The sequence below is a fragment of the Mirounga angustirostris genome, unplaced genomic scaffold, assembly GCF_029215605.1.
Source record: "Mirounga angustirostris isolate CCGP_5_RB_7025 unplaced genomic scaffold, mMirAng1.0.hap1 SCAF_1, whole genome shotgun sequence".
In the NCBI taxonomy this organism is placed as follows: Eukaryota; Metazoa; Chordata; class Mammalia; order Carnivora; family Phocidae; genus Mirounga; species Mirounga angustirostris.
Genome location: NW_026991709.1, coordinates 162,531,719 through 162,545,505, shown reverse-complemented (window position 1 = coordinate 162,545,505; position 13,787 = coordinate 162,531,719). Strand labels below are relative to the sequence as shown.

Here is a 13,787-nt window from a genome sequence, read left to right as displayed (position 1 = left end):
TCTCTCTCTCTCTCTCTCTCTGTCTCTCATGAATAAATAAATAAAAATCTTTAAAAAAAAAAGATTTTATTTATTTATTCATGAGAGACAGAGAGAGAGAGAGACGCAGGCTCCCAAGGAGCAGGGAGCCCGATGCGGGACTCGATCCCAGGACCCTGGGATCATGACCTGAGCCGAAGGCAGACGCTTAACCATCTGAGCCACCCAGGCGCCCCCAGAAGCTAGATTATTTTTGAGGAACCAAACGTTATAGGTTGAATTGTGTCTCCCCAAAGGTTGTGTTGAGGTCCTAATCCCCAGCACCTGCTAATGTGGCCTTATTTGGAAATAGAGTCTTTGCAGATGTGACCAAACGGAAATGAAATCATACCGGAGTAGGGAGGGCGCTAGCCAAATAGGACTGGTGTCCTTATTAGAAGAGGAGAAGACGGACACACAGGGAGAAGGCCACGTGATGACAGAGGCAGAGATCGGAGGGAGGCGGCTGCAAGCCACAGACAGAACACTGCCAGACACCACCAGGAGCTAAGAGAAAGGTGAGGAAGGACTGCACCCAGAGTCCCAGAGAGGGTACAAGCCAGCCGACACCTTGACTTCATACTTCTGGCCTCAAGAACCACGAGAGAATAAACGTCTGATTGCTTAAGCCACCCAGTTTGTAGAACTTTGTTATGGCAACCCTAGAAACTAATACAGACACCAAGTTAAGGCCAAATTTTCCTATCAAAATTGGAACCAAGGAAAACTGGACAGAAATGATCTCACACGGAACATGGAAATGCCAGGCGTGGAGAAGAATGGGACCAAGAGTGCTATTTTCCGAGCCCCTAGGAAAATACCAAGATACCAAAATGAAACTCAAATGATTGAAAGATTTAAATATAAAAATGAAACCATAGACATTCCAGAGGAAAACGTGTGAAAGTTAAAAAAAATTGTTTTTTCAGCATAGGGGAGGCATTTCTAAGCATGATACAGATGCCAGAAGCTGTAAAAGGAGAAGGTTAATAAATTCAACCACAATAAAGTCAACTTTCTGCGTGGTAATAAATACCTTAAACAAGATCAAAGGTCAAGTGGCACACTGGGGGAAAAAATACTTGCAATTCAATTCGCAACGAATTGGTTTCTCTACTATAAAAAGAGCTCCAAAATCAGTAAGAAAAGACCAAGTACCCAACAGAAAAATAGAAGATAGGAACAGACAACTCACAAAAAAGAACATGCAAACAAATCAAACAGAAAGATAGCCACCAGGGGCTCCTGGGTGGCTCAGTCGTTAAGCGTCTGCCTTCGGCTCAGGTCATGATCCCAGGGTCCTGGGATCGAGTCCCGCATCGGGCTCCCTGCTCAGCCGGAAGCCTGCTTCTCCTTCTCCCACTCCCCCTGCTTGTGCTCCCTCTCTCACTGTCAATCTCTGTCAAATAAATAAATAAAATCTTTAAAAAATAAAATAGGGGCGCCTGGGTGGCTCAGTCGTTAAGCGTCTGCCTTTGGCTCAGGTCATGATCCTGGGGTCCTGGGATCGAGCCCCACATCGGGCTCCCTGCTTGGCGGGAAGCCTGCTTCTCCCTCTCTCACTCCCCCTGCTTGTGTTCCTGCTGTTGCTATCTCTCTCTGTCAAATAAATAAATAAAATCTTTTAAATAAATAAATAAATAAAATTAAATAAAGATAGCCACCATCATAATAAGAGAAACTACATTGAGAGACCACTTCTCACCTATCAGATTGGGCAAAGTAAAAAATCACTTCTTGGGGCACCTGGGTGGCTCAGTCGTTAAGTGTCTGCCTTCAGCTCAGGTCATGATCCAGCGTCCTGGGATCAAGCCCTGCATCGGGCTCCCTGCTCCGCGGGAGGCCTGATTCTCCCTCTCCCCCACTCCCCTTCTTGCGTTCCCTCTCTCGCTGTGTCTCTCTGTCAAATAAATAAATAAAATCTTAAAAAAAAAAAAATCACCTCTTAACTACTTCCCAAATATTTTCAGTGTATTTTTGACTGGAAAGGCAGAAGGTTAAGACCACAATCACTGGGTGACATCTTTTTTTTTTTTTTAAGATTTTATTTATTTGAGAGAGAGACTGTGTGTGTGCACAGGTGGGGGAGAGGGCAGAGGGAGAGGAAGAGACTCCCCTCAGAGCCTGCCACAGGGTTCCATTCCAGGAATCCAAGACCACTACCGGAGCCCAAACCAAGAGCCGGGCACTCAACCGACCAAGCCACCCAGGCGCCCCCCCCGGGTGACCTCTTAAGATTCTTTGCAATGCTGGGACTCTGTGACCCATGATTGTTGCTGTCATTATTTTTACCTATTAGCATCATCTGAGTGTCAAGACATCAAATGTAGTAGAAAAAACAAGTATAGCATAATGGTTAGCTGTAGTGTAGCTTGACTGCTCAGGTTTGACTCTTGGTTATACCATTTGCTAATTGTGTGGCCTTGGGTAAGTCATTTGACTGTTGAGCCTGTTTCCTCACCTGTAAAATGGAGATGATGTAGTGCCTGTTTCCTAGGGTTATTAAGAATTAATGAGTTGGGCGCCTGGGTGGTGCAGTCATTAAGCACCTGACTCTTGATTTCAGCTCAGGTCATGATCTCAGAGTCGTAAGATCGAGCTCTGCCAGGGGCTCTGCCCTGAGTCTGCTTAAGACTCTCTCTCCCTCTCCCTCTGCTGCTTCCCGCCCCCCCAAATAAATAAATCTTAAAAAAAAGAGCGAGAATTAATGAGTTAATGCTAACTCACTTGAATTTAAATTTAAAAAATTTTAAAAGCATTCATTAGGTGATATATGTTAAGCATTTAGAACAGTGCCTGGCACATTATAAGTACAATTATCAGTGCTAGCAATTATACCAAAAAGAACCCTAATGTCTGGAAATACAGAGATATGTATTACCAATAAACCATTTACTCTGAAAATTCCTCTGTGTTTCCATATCTGATGGCCACTCTATACGTACTAGATGATACATTATCTTCTTTAATCTTCCCAACAGTCTTGTAAGGTTTGCTTTATTACCTCCATTTCACTAATAAGAAAATAAGGGATCAGAGAGGTGAAGTTACCTTCCCAAAGTCACACAGCTAGTGAGGGGCAGGACCAAGATTCAAACTGAAATCTGTTCAGGTTCTTTCCACCCTACCTCAGGCCATCCCCTCCAGAGTGTCTTTCTCAGTCCCCAAAGGCACCCTTTGGTCCACAGAGGATGGAAAACTTTCAGTCCATTTCCAGATGGCCGGCCCCAACTGGAGCTCCTGCCTGACTCCGAAGCAGCTGCGTGCCCCGCAGATTTATAGAGAAGGTGGAGAGCCTTCCCATATCCCAGCCCCACCCTGACCCAGCATTCTCCAAGTAGAAACAGAGGCTGACTGGCTGCTCGGCCTCCTGACAACTCGGGGGCGTGGGGAGGGCTCTGGGGCCCCCAGGGGAGACGCCAGGGCTCGCTGTTACATTCGGGCATAAACAATGGCTCGCATTGCAATTCGCTCCAACTCTGCCCGTCGGGTACAGGCCCCAGAGTCTCTTAGGTGCATCCATCCAGGCTTGTTCTACCGGACGATCAACGCGTGCGGAGTGGGCAGTGACCTGTTTCTAAATAGATCTCATTTGGGCCGTGACTTTGAAAGCGAGCCAAAGGCCCCAACCTAAAATAGACAGCCTACTGCCCTGTTATTTTCATGGCTTAAAAAAAAAAAGAAAAAGAAAAAAGAAAAAAATCCCTCCAAAGCAAAGCAAGTATTTTTATCACAGGCCTGGCTTGAAATAGCAACACCTATTTACTTGGAGGGAGGAGGCTTCAGGCAAGTTTCAGCGCTGGGTTATTATTCCAGACCCCGGAGAGCAGGAGAGCGAGTACAACTTTGGCCTTTACTCCAGAAGCATCTCCAGCCCTTACTCCCACCCCCAGTACATAATCCCCATTGTGCGCTGCTGTGCTCCGCCCCGCCCCGTGCACCTCACTTTCTAAACTGCTCCTGGACCTCCAGAGCCTGACCACAGGCTTTCATGCTGGATGCCTCACCTCAGCCCTTAGACCGTGTGCAGCCAGCCTTCACTTTTTGCTTCTCTCTGTGGCCAGTGTCTGGATCTTCCTTGGGCTGGAGGCTCCCTGGCCTAAGGAGCATACATCAGCCCTGAATAATCATAAGGGAAGCTAAATTTTTATTGAGCACTCACTGAATTCCAGGAACCATGCTAAGTACTTCTCATGTATTATCATTGAATTTTAAGCTCTGTTCTGTGAGATTAGACTATCATCAGCCCCATTTTACAGAAGGAAAACCAAAACTTAGAAGAACTGCCCAGGGGTCACACAGGCAGAGGATGACCTGGGACAGCGGAACCAAGGCTGAATGGGTGCCAAGTGTGAGTTCTGGATCATTCTCTCATCATTGTAGGTTTTTGTTTTGTAGGGTTATTATCCAATTTTGTATAACATATATGGCGTACATCGGCAGAGATGCCCTCCAAATGCTACTTCTGGGGAGGGATGGGGAGTGAAAGTTTGAGACTTTTTTTTCACTTGTTTCTTTAAAGCTTCCTCTATATTTTTTTATGAGCATGTATCTTTTTTATTTTTTTATTATTTTTTTTAAAGATTTTATTTATTTATTCATTTGAGAGAGCGAGAATGAGAGAGAGAGAGAGCACATGAGAGGGTGGAGGGTCAGAGGGAGAAGCAGACTCCCTGCCGAGCAGGGAGCCCGATGCGGGACTCGATCCTGGGACTGCAGGATCATGACCTGAGCCGAAGGCAGTCGCCTAACCAACCGAGCCACCCAGGTGCCCCGAGCATGTATCTTTTTTAATAGCAGAAAAACAAATGCTGGTTTGAGAAAAAGCAATAGGAGCAAGCTACTCAATGGCTCTGGCATCAGCTGTGTGGGGTGATGGTTAACACACACACTTGGGAGGCAGGCCGCCGGAATTTAAATGCTCGCAGTGCCACTTCCTAGCTGTGTGATCTTGGGTAGTTCACTTAGCATCTCTGCCTCTCTGTTCCTCACTCCTGGAATGGAGGCTAAAAAGAGCATCTACCTCAGGACATGGGCATGAGGATTGCCATGTAAAAAGTGTTCTCGGCAATGTCTGGCTTACAGTAAGGACTGCATGAGAGCCTGCCACCATCTGATACCCCAGACCGTAGAGCAAGGACAAGGAGATGCAAAGGCAAAGGTGCACAGGGCCCTGGCAGGTGTGGGCAAGCAGTAGAGTGGGATGAGGCCTGGAGCAAACTGGAGCAAACTGGAGAGCGTGAAATTGTCGCTGGAATCATGGTGGTGTTTTTCCATCCAGTGTATTTTTGGTGGGAGATGTAACCCAAGGATGCTCTTAGAAGTCCCTGAAGGTTTCATGTTGGCTCAAATGGAACAACAAAAGATGCAGAGCCCTTTGGCCCCAGGCTGCCAGCCTGCAGCCTGACTCCCTCGGGCCTCCTGCTTCAATGGACCCGCTCCCCCAGAGGAGCCCTGACACACAGCAGCTGACTGGTGCACGGTGGGCAGGAGTCCAGAGTCGTGGTTTTGGAGGGGGGTGGCACTAGCCACCAGATAGGGATCATCCTCTCCATTTTACAGATGAGGTAACTGAGGCTCAAAGCAGGCTGGTGATTTGCCCAAGGTCCTACAGCATACTGACAAATGGAGGCAGGATTCAAACGCAGGAATTTCTAATTCCAAAGCCATTGCTTCAAGGGCTCTATGAATCTAGTACTTTCCCTCAGTTCCTCCAACCTCAACATTCTCAGACTGAGAATTAAGAAGAAAAAAAAAGTCCTCCCTGGTCTTTCTCTCTCTCTCTCTCTCTCTCTTTTTTTTTGCCTTGAAATAAAAGCTGTTGACTACCAACATCTTGTCGAAAAGCAGTTTCTCTCTGCATGGCACACAAATGGTTAAATTAAAGGTGCAGCTGGTCACACAATCCTGACACTGGTTTTCAGTCACGTGCCTCTACTCAGCACTTCCGAACAATTCAGCAATGGTTTTTTATTTTATTATTTTATTTTTTTAAAGATTTTTATTTATTTGAGAGACAGAGCATGAGCAGGGGGAAGGGGTAGAGTCAGAGGAGGAAGCAGACTCCCCACTGAAGAGGGAGCGGACGTGGGGCTCAATCCCAGGATCCTGAGCTGAAGGCAGACACTTAACCGACTGAGCCACCCAGGCTCCCCTAGCAATAGTTTTTTAGTGGGCAATGCAATGCCTACTCCTCATTGGGCAATATGATGCCCACTACTACATGAAGGACTGTGTTGTTAAGAAACTGATCAGAAGGGCTCCTGGGTGGCTCCGTTGGTTAAGCATCCCACTCTTGATCTTGGCTCAGGTCATGATCTTAGGGTTGTAAGATCAAGCCCCAAGTCGGGCTCCACCCTGGACATGGAGTCTGCTTGAGATTCTCTCTCCCCCTCCCTCTGTCCCTCCCCCTACTCCCTGTCTAAAGAAAGAAAGAAAGAAAAGAAAAGAAAGGAAAGAAAGAAAGAAAGAAAGAAAGAAAGAGAAAGAGAAAGAAAAAGAAAGAAAGAAAAAGAAAGAAAGAAAGAAAGAAAAAGAAAGAAAGAAAGAAAAAGAAAGAAAGAAAGAAAAAGAAAGAAAGAAAGAAAGAAAAAGAAAGAAAGAAAGAAAAAGAAAGAAAGAAAGAAAGAAAGAAAGAAAGAAAGAAAGAAAGAAAGAAAGAAAGAAAGAAAGAAAGGAAGAAAGAGAAAGAAAGAAAGGAAAGAAAGAAATTGATCAGAGCCGGGCGCCTGGGTGGCTCAGTTGGTTAAGTGTCTGCCTTCGGCTCAGGTCATGATCCTGGAGTCCCGGGATCGAGTCCCGCATCGGGCTCCCTGCTCAGCAGGGAGTCTGCTTCTCCCTCTGATCCTCCTCCCTCTCATGCTCTCTGTCTCTCATTCTCTCTCGCAAATAAATAAAATCTTAAAAAAATAAATAAATAACATTGTTTAAGAAATTCATCAGAGCCCTTCAAGAAACAGAAGCTAAAATTGGGTGGAGATGGGATGGAAAGAGAACCAATATTCAGTCAGCCCTTAATATATGTCAGGCATGTGGGATCTTCACAACAACCTGCTTTCTAAACTACCGTGGAACTTCTGGATGTTCCCGGGTATGTACATATTCTTATCCCCATTTTATTTTATTTTTTATTTATTTTATTTTTTAAAGATTTTATTTATTTGTCAGAGAGAGAGCGAGCACAAGCAGGGGGAGTGGCAGGCAGAAGGAGAAGCAGACTCCCCGCTGAGCAAGGAGCCCAATGCGGGGCTCGATCCCAGGACCCCGGGATCATGACCTGAGCCGAAGGAAGACACTTAACGACTGAGCCCCCCAGATGCCCCTTTATCCCCACTTTATAGCTGATAAATTGCACGAAGAAGTAGGAAAATGAAAGAAGAAGGAATTTCTCCACAGTCATGTGGATTGTAAGAGAGAAGTTACATCTTCACCTAAAGCTTGTGCTCCGAAAACTGTCCCCGGACCCTAGCTTCTCCAAATGTGGTCTCTGGACCCAGCAGCACTGGAGTCACCTGGGAGCCTGTTCAAAAAGCACAATCCCAAGCCTCCCACAGGACTGCTGGATCAGAAGCTACATTTTATAGGACTCTCTGATGATTTTCATATACATTAAAGTTTGGGAGGTACTGTCCTAACTAGTCCCTTCCTTCCTGACCTTTGTCTCCTTCCCATGGCTTGTGGGAGAGCTGCAGAGCTGGTAGCTTCCCTGTGCATTTCAAACTCTGTACTGAGATGCCGCAAATGAGCTGGGGTGTAGTAAACAGTTTTCCAGTCTTTATTCTCTAAATTCAAAAGGCTTTTGGCTTCAAACCTGAAATTTGGAAGGAAATCCTAAATCTCTACCACATATCAACATCTGTATATCATCTTCCTCATGGGTGGCCAAATATCCCAGTTTGCCCAGAATTGAGAGGTTTCTTAGGATGCAGAAATTGTAGTGCTAAAACTTGGTTGGTCCTGGGCAAACCAGATGGTTGGTCACTAGAACCTTCTTTCAGGCTCTCAATCACAGTTAATTCATTACTTAGCACAGTAGTTCTCAGCCCTGGCTACACCTTAGAATCACCTGGGAGCTTCAGTGAAAAACAGATGTCCACTCACTAACCCAGGTGAATTAAATCAGTACTCCTGGGGCTAGGCGCTGGGCACCGGTATGTTTGGGAAAAAAAAAAATCCCCATGTGATTTTACTGCACAGCTAGAGTTGAGAGCCAGTGCTCCTGCCTGAGGTTATTTTTTGCTCAGAGTAGCACATTTTTCAGACACAGGAAGAATCGACTGAAGGAAGGCAAAAGGGGATGTAACCAGCTCTTACTGGATCCATGTTTCTCTCGCTGGTCAGCACTGAAATGCTAGAAGCTGTGCTATCTGTAAAGTAGGAGTTATTCGTGCCCCTTATATAGATAAGAACACTGAAGCTCAGAGAAGTTAAGTAAGTTGCCCAAGTTCACATAACTAGGAAATAGTGAACTATGGGATTTCAGGTCTGTCGTCCTTTATAACCCCAGGAGGTTGCTCTACACACTATCTAGATTTTAACTTTGCCACTGATCGTGAAAAGACTCTGGATGCCTCCCAACTGTGAATCATCTTCTGCAGAGTGGATGATGAGGCCCAGATGTATGGGTGGACTGTCTTCCTGCTGGAAATTTCTGCAGCAGGAATTCTTTCCCTGGATCTATAATACGCAAGTAGATTCAGTAATTCCTCTCCTAGGTGCATACACGTGAGAATTGAAAATGGATGTCCCCACGGAAACTTGCACACAAATATTCATAGCAGCATTGTTTATAATAGCCATAATGTAGAAACAACTCAAATGTCCATCAACTGATAAATGGATAAACAAAATGTGATATTGGCATATAATAGATTATTTGGCAATCAAAAGGAATGAAGTACTGACACGTGCCTCAACATGGACGGACCTTGAAAACATTAGGAGAAATGAGAGAAGTCAGACACGAAAGTCCTGATTGTATGATTGCCTTTTTTTTTTTAAAGATTTTATTTACTTATTTCACACAGAGAGAAAGAGAGAGAGAGAGAGCACAAGCAGGGGGAGGCAGGCAGAGGGAGAGGGAGAAGCAGGCTCCCCGCAGAGTAGGGAGCCCGACGTGGGGCTCGATCACAGGACCCCAGGACTATGACCTGAGCTGAAGGCAGACGCTTAACCGACTGAGCTACCCAGCCCCCCCTTTAAAGATTTTATTTATTTATTTGAGGGAGAGAGAGAGAGAGAGGGAGAACGCATAACTGGTGGGGAGGAGCAGAGGGAGAAGGAAAAAATCTCAAGCAGACTCCAAGCTGAGCACGGAGCCCAGTTGTGGGGCTCGATCTCACAACCCTGAGACCATGACCTGAGCCAAAATCAAGAGTTGGACACTTAACTGACTGAGCTGCCCAACTGTCCTTGTATGATTCCCTTTGCATGAAATGTCCAGAACAGGCAAATCCATAGAGAGAAAAAGGAGATTGGTGGTTGCCAGTGGAGGGGAGGCTGGGGGCAGAAGGGAAGAATGCAGAGTGATTACTAATGAACATGGGGCTTCTTTTGGGGTGATGAGATGTTATGGAATTAGCAGGGATGGTCATGCCACTCTGTGAGTATACTAAAACTACTGAATTTTATACCTTAAAACGGTGAATTTTAGGGTATGTGAATTATATCTCAATCTGCTAACTGGAGTGCTCATACATTTCTGGTGGGAGTGTAAAATGGAGCCACCAGTTTAGAAAATTGGTACTTTCTATAAGGTTAAACTTATACCTACCCTATGAAACAGCTGTTCTATTCCTGCCTATGTTCCACAAACAAACGAGTGCTTAAGTCCACACAAAAACATGTACATGGATGTTCATAGCAGCTTTATTCATAGTAGCCTCAAACTGGAGACAACCCAAACATCCATCCACGGGAGACTAGATAACAAAAATGTAGTGTATCCAAACAACAGAATGGTACACGGCAATGAGGAGGAGTTACTGTTACCTGCCTACCAAGAACAAATCTGATATGCTGGTACGGTGTTGAGTAAAAGAAGCCAGACAAAAGAGCCCATACTCTATGATTCCATTTTTTTTAAAAGATTTTATTTATATAAGCTTTGCGCAGTGGCAGTATCATAGCCAATGAGGTTTATCCGAGGCGTGATTATTGCTAATTAAAGATTTTATTTATTTATTTGAGACAGAGAGAATGAGAGACAGAGAGCATGAGAGGGAGGAGGGTCAGAGGGAGAAGCAGACTCCCTGCTGAGCAGGGAGCCCGATGCGGGACTCGATCCCGGGACTCCAGGATCATGACCTGAGCCGAAGGCAGTCGCCTAACCAACTGAGCCACCCAGGCGCCCCACTCTATGATTCCATTTCTATGAGTTTCAAAAGCATGCAAAACTAACTGATGATGATAGAAGGCAGAGGAGTAGAGGTTGTGAAGAGGCATGAGGGAGCATGTTAAGGTGCCGGGGGTGTTAGGTATCTATCTTGATCTTGATAGTTGTCACATTGGTGTGTACATATGTAAAGATCACTGAGCTGTACATGGGAGGTTAGTGAACTTTATGTACTCCACCATGTGTTCGTTATACCTAAAAAAAGTCCAGAAGCTCCTCAGCCAACAGTGACCTAGTTCTGGGGTTCACTGACTGACCCTGGATGTGTAGGCAGTGAACTGAAAAGGGCAAAGACTGTGGAGTTAGATGGACCTGGATTCCAGTCCAACTTTGTCCCTTATCTAGTCCTATGATCTTGGGCAAGTCACAGAACATTTCTGATTTATAAAATGAGACAGTCATACCTGCCTAACAGGGATTGCCTTGAGGCTTAATGGGAAAAAATACAAGTTAAATCCCTAGCACAGAACTCAGCACAGGACAGAACAATCCCAAGTGGTCAGTAAATGGTGGCTCAAACAAGGTATCTGCTCTGTCAGAAGGGTACAGAGTCAGAGCCTTCCTGGGGGGACAGGGACAGGTGAGGAATAAGCAGAGCTAGGGGCAGAGAATTTATGAAACTTGTCCTATGTCTTCCTGCCCTGTTGACGAGACCACCAGGACAGACCACATGGAGAAGCCAAGTCAAGAGAACGAGAGAGACCCAGTGTCCCAGTGCCCCAGCTGAGCCCAGCCTTCAAGCTGTCCCCATAAGGTGCAGCCATGTGGGTGAGCCATCTTGGATAGTCCAGCCCAGCAGAGCTCCCGGATGACTGCTGTCCCAGCCAACATCGTGTGGAGCTGAGCCCAGCCAATCCACAGAATCGTGAAAGATCATAAATGTTTGTTGGTTTAAACTTTAGCCAAAACAGGAATTGCTGTCAAGAAGTGGAGAGTTCCAATAAACACCACCAAAAGCATGGGACATTGGCTGAAAGACAGGGCAGTGGGCAGAGGCTCAAAGGGCCTTGATGAGGTTGTTATTGGAACCTGGAAGGACTGTGAGGAAATTGTTATAAAAGGCTGAAGCAAGGGAACCCAACTTACATACTGACAGAACAATTTAGTTAAACTGTTCCTTGTAATAACGTGGAAAACAGAAAATTTAGTTCATGAACTTGTTGATAGGGCTAGGAAGATTTCAAGGCAGAATATTGAAAGAGCCAATGGTTCATTTTAGCTGAGGTGTGGATAGAGAGAGATGGACCAAAGAAAGAACTGTTTGGTATTCAAGGGAATCTAAAGGAAAAGCTTCTAACCTCAAGCTTGCTGGGTTGGAAAATCATCTCATTCCCACCCTATGTAACCTAATAAAGATTCTCAAAGAAAATAAAAACCAAGGGGGAGGGAGGGAACCTGGTGGCAAAGATCAAATCTAAGGGGGCACCTGGGTGGTTCTGTGGGTTAAGCGTCCAACTCTTGGTTTTGGCTCAGGTCATGATCTCAGGGGTCATTGGAATGAGCCTCACATTGGGCTCTGTGCTCAGCGCTGAATCTGCGGGAAATTATCTCACTCTCCCTCCCCCTGCCCCTCTGCTCCTTCCCTTCTCCTCCTCCCCCTGCTTGTGGGCTGGCGCTTACATGCTCTCTCTCTCTCTCTCTCTCTCTCAAATAATAAATAAATAAATAAATAAATAAATAAATAAATAAAATCTTTTTTTTTTTTTTAAGATTTTTATTTATTTATTTGACAGAGAGAGACACAGTGAGAGAGGGAACACAAGCAGGGGGAGTGGGAGAGGGAGAAGCAGGCTTCCTGAAGAGCAGGGAGCCCGATGTGGGGCTCGATCCCAGGACCCTGGGATCATGACCTGAGCTGAAGGCAGACGCTTAACGACTGAGCCACCCAGGCGCCCCTAAATAAATAAAATCTTAAAAAAATCAAATCTAGGGTGCTGCCAGTAAACTGTGACCTCAGGGTCAAGGTTAGATCAAGCATGTAGCCACACAACCCTGTGCTGGGACTTTAGCTGGATTCAAGAGTGTATCAGGTAGATCCTCTCAGCTAGACAAATGACTTCTGAGAATCTCTAAAGCCATTGTCCCTTAGCAGCTTGCCTATGGCCCAAAGTAGAAAAGGACCTGTTTCGGAATGAAATGGAAGTCTGGTTTTTGTCTAATGGAGTAGATGATTTGATACATAGGAAATCACACATTTTTTTATTTTACTAACTGGGACTGAAAAGAACAGAGACATTATAAACCAAAAATAGCCTTTGTGACCCCAACATCCTAAGGGCAAGGAAACAGGCCAACATGGGGCGTTTCTTATGGAAAAGAAGGATGACTCAGAGGGTGGAGCCAAGAGCCACATACAAGCATGTGTCAGAGGTATTGTGGATCGTGTTCTAGACCACCTCCGTAAAATGAGTACCTCAATAATGTGAGTCAAGTGCATTTTTTGGTTTCCCAGTGCATATAAAAATTATGTTTATACTCTACAGTAGTACTAAGTGAGCAATAGCACTATATCTAAAAAATGTACATTAATTAAAGAAGGTTTTATTGCTAAAAAATTCTAACCATCATCTGAGCTTTCAGCAAGTTGTAATCCTTTTGCTGGTGGAGGGTGTGGCCTCGATGTTGTTGGCTGATGGATCACGGATCACAGCGGTGGCTGCTGAAGGCCGGGGTGGCTGCAGCAGTTTCTCTAAATAAGACAGTAAAAGTTGCCACATTGATTGACTCTTCCTTTCACAAACAATTTCTCTGTAGCCTGTGATCCTGTTTGATAGCTTTCGACCCACGGTAGAGCTTCTTTCAAAACTGGAGTCTATCCTCTCAAACCCCGCACTGCTTTATCAACTGAGTTTGTCGTATTCTAGATCCTTTGTTGTCATTTCAACAGTCTTCACAACAGCTCCACCAGGAGTAGATTCCATCTCAGAAACCACGTTCTTTGCTCATCTGTTCAAGTTTGATCATGAGATCACAGCAATTCAGTCATGTCTTCAGGCTCCACTTCTGATTCTGGTTCTCTTGCTATTTTCACTGCACCTGCAATGACTCCCTCCACAGAAGTCTTGAAGCTTCAATTTGTAAAAAATGCAATATCTGCTAAGGGCAATAAAGTAAAGTGCAATAAAATAAGATGTTCCTATAGAACCAATCCCAGGGAGGAGGCCTGAGCCTTAGCACACATTTCCTACCCCTGGAGGAAAGGGAATTGTACTCAGGGGAATTTCATAATCGCGATGGACCTATGACTCCTCTGTGTCCCCCCACCTTCTTTTAAGATTTTATTCATCTATTTGAGAGAGAGTGCATGAGCAGGGGGAAGGACAGAGGGAGAGGGAGAAGCAGAAGCAGACTCCCTGCTGAGCAGGGAAGCTTTACA

General features: G+C 45.3%; 1 pseudogene; it reads left to right on the top strand.

Moving 5' to 3' along the window:
- Positions 1-10,119: 10,119 nt before the first annotated feature.
- On the top strand, positions 10,120-10,201 carry LOC123834930 (U4 spliceosomal RNA; annotated as a pseudogene).
- The last annotated feature ends 3,586 nt before the right edge of the window (positions 10,202-13,787 follow it).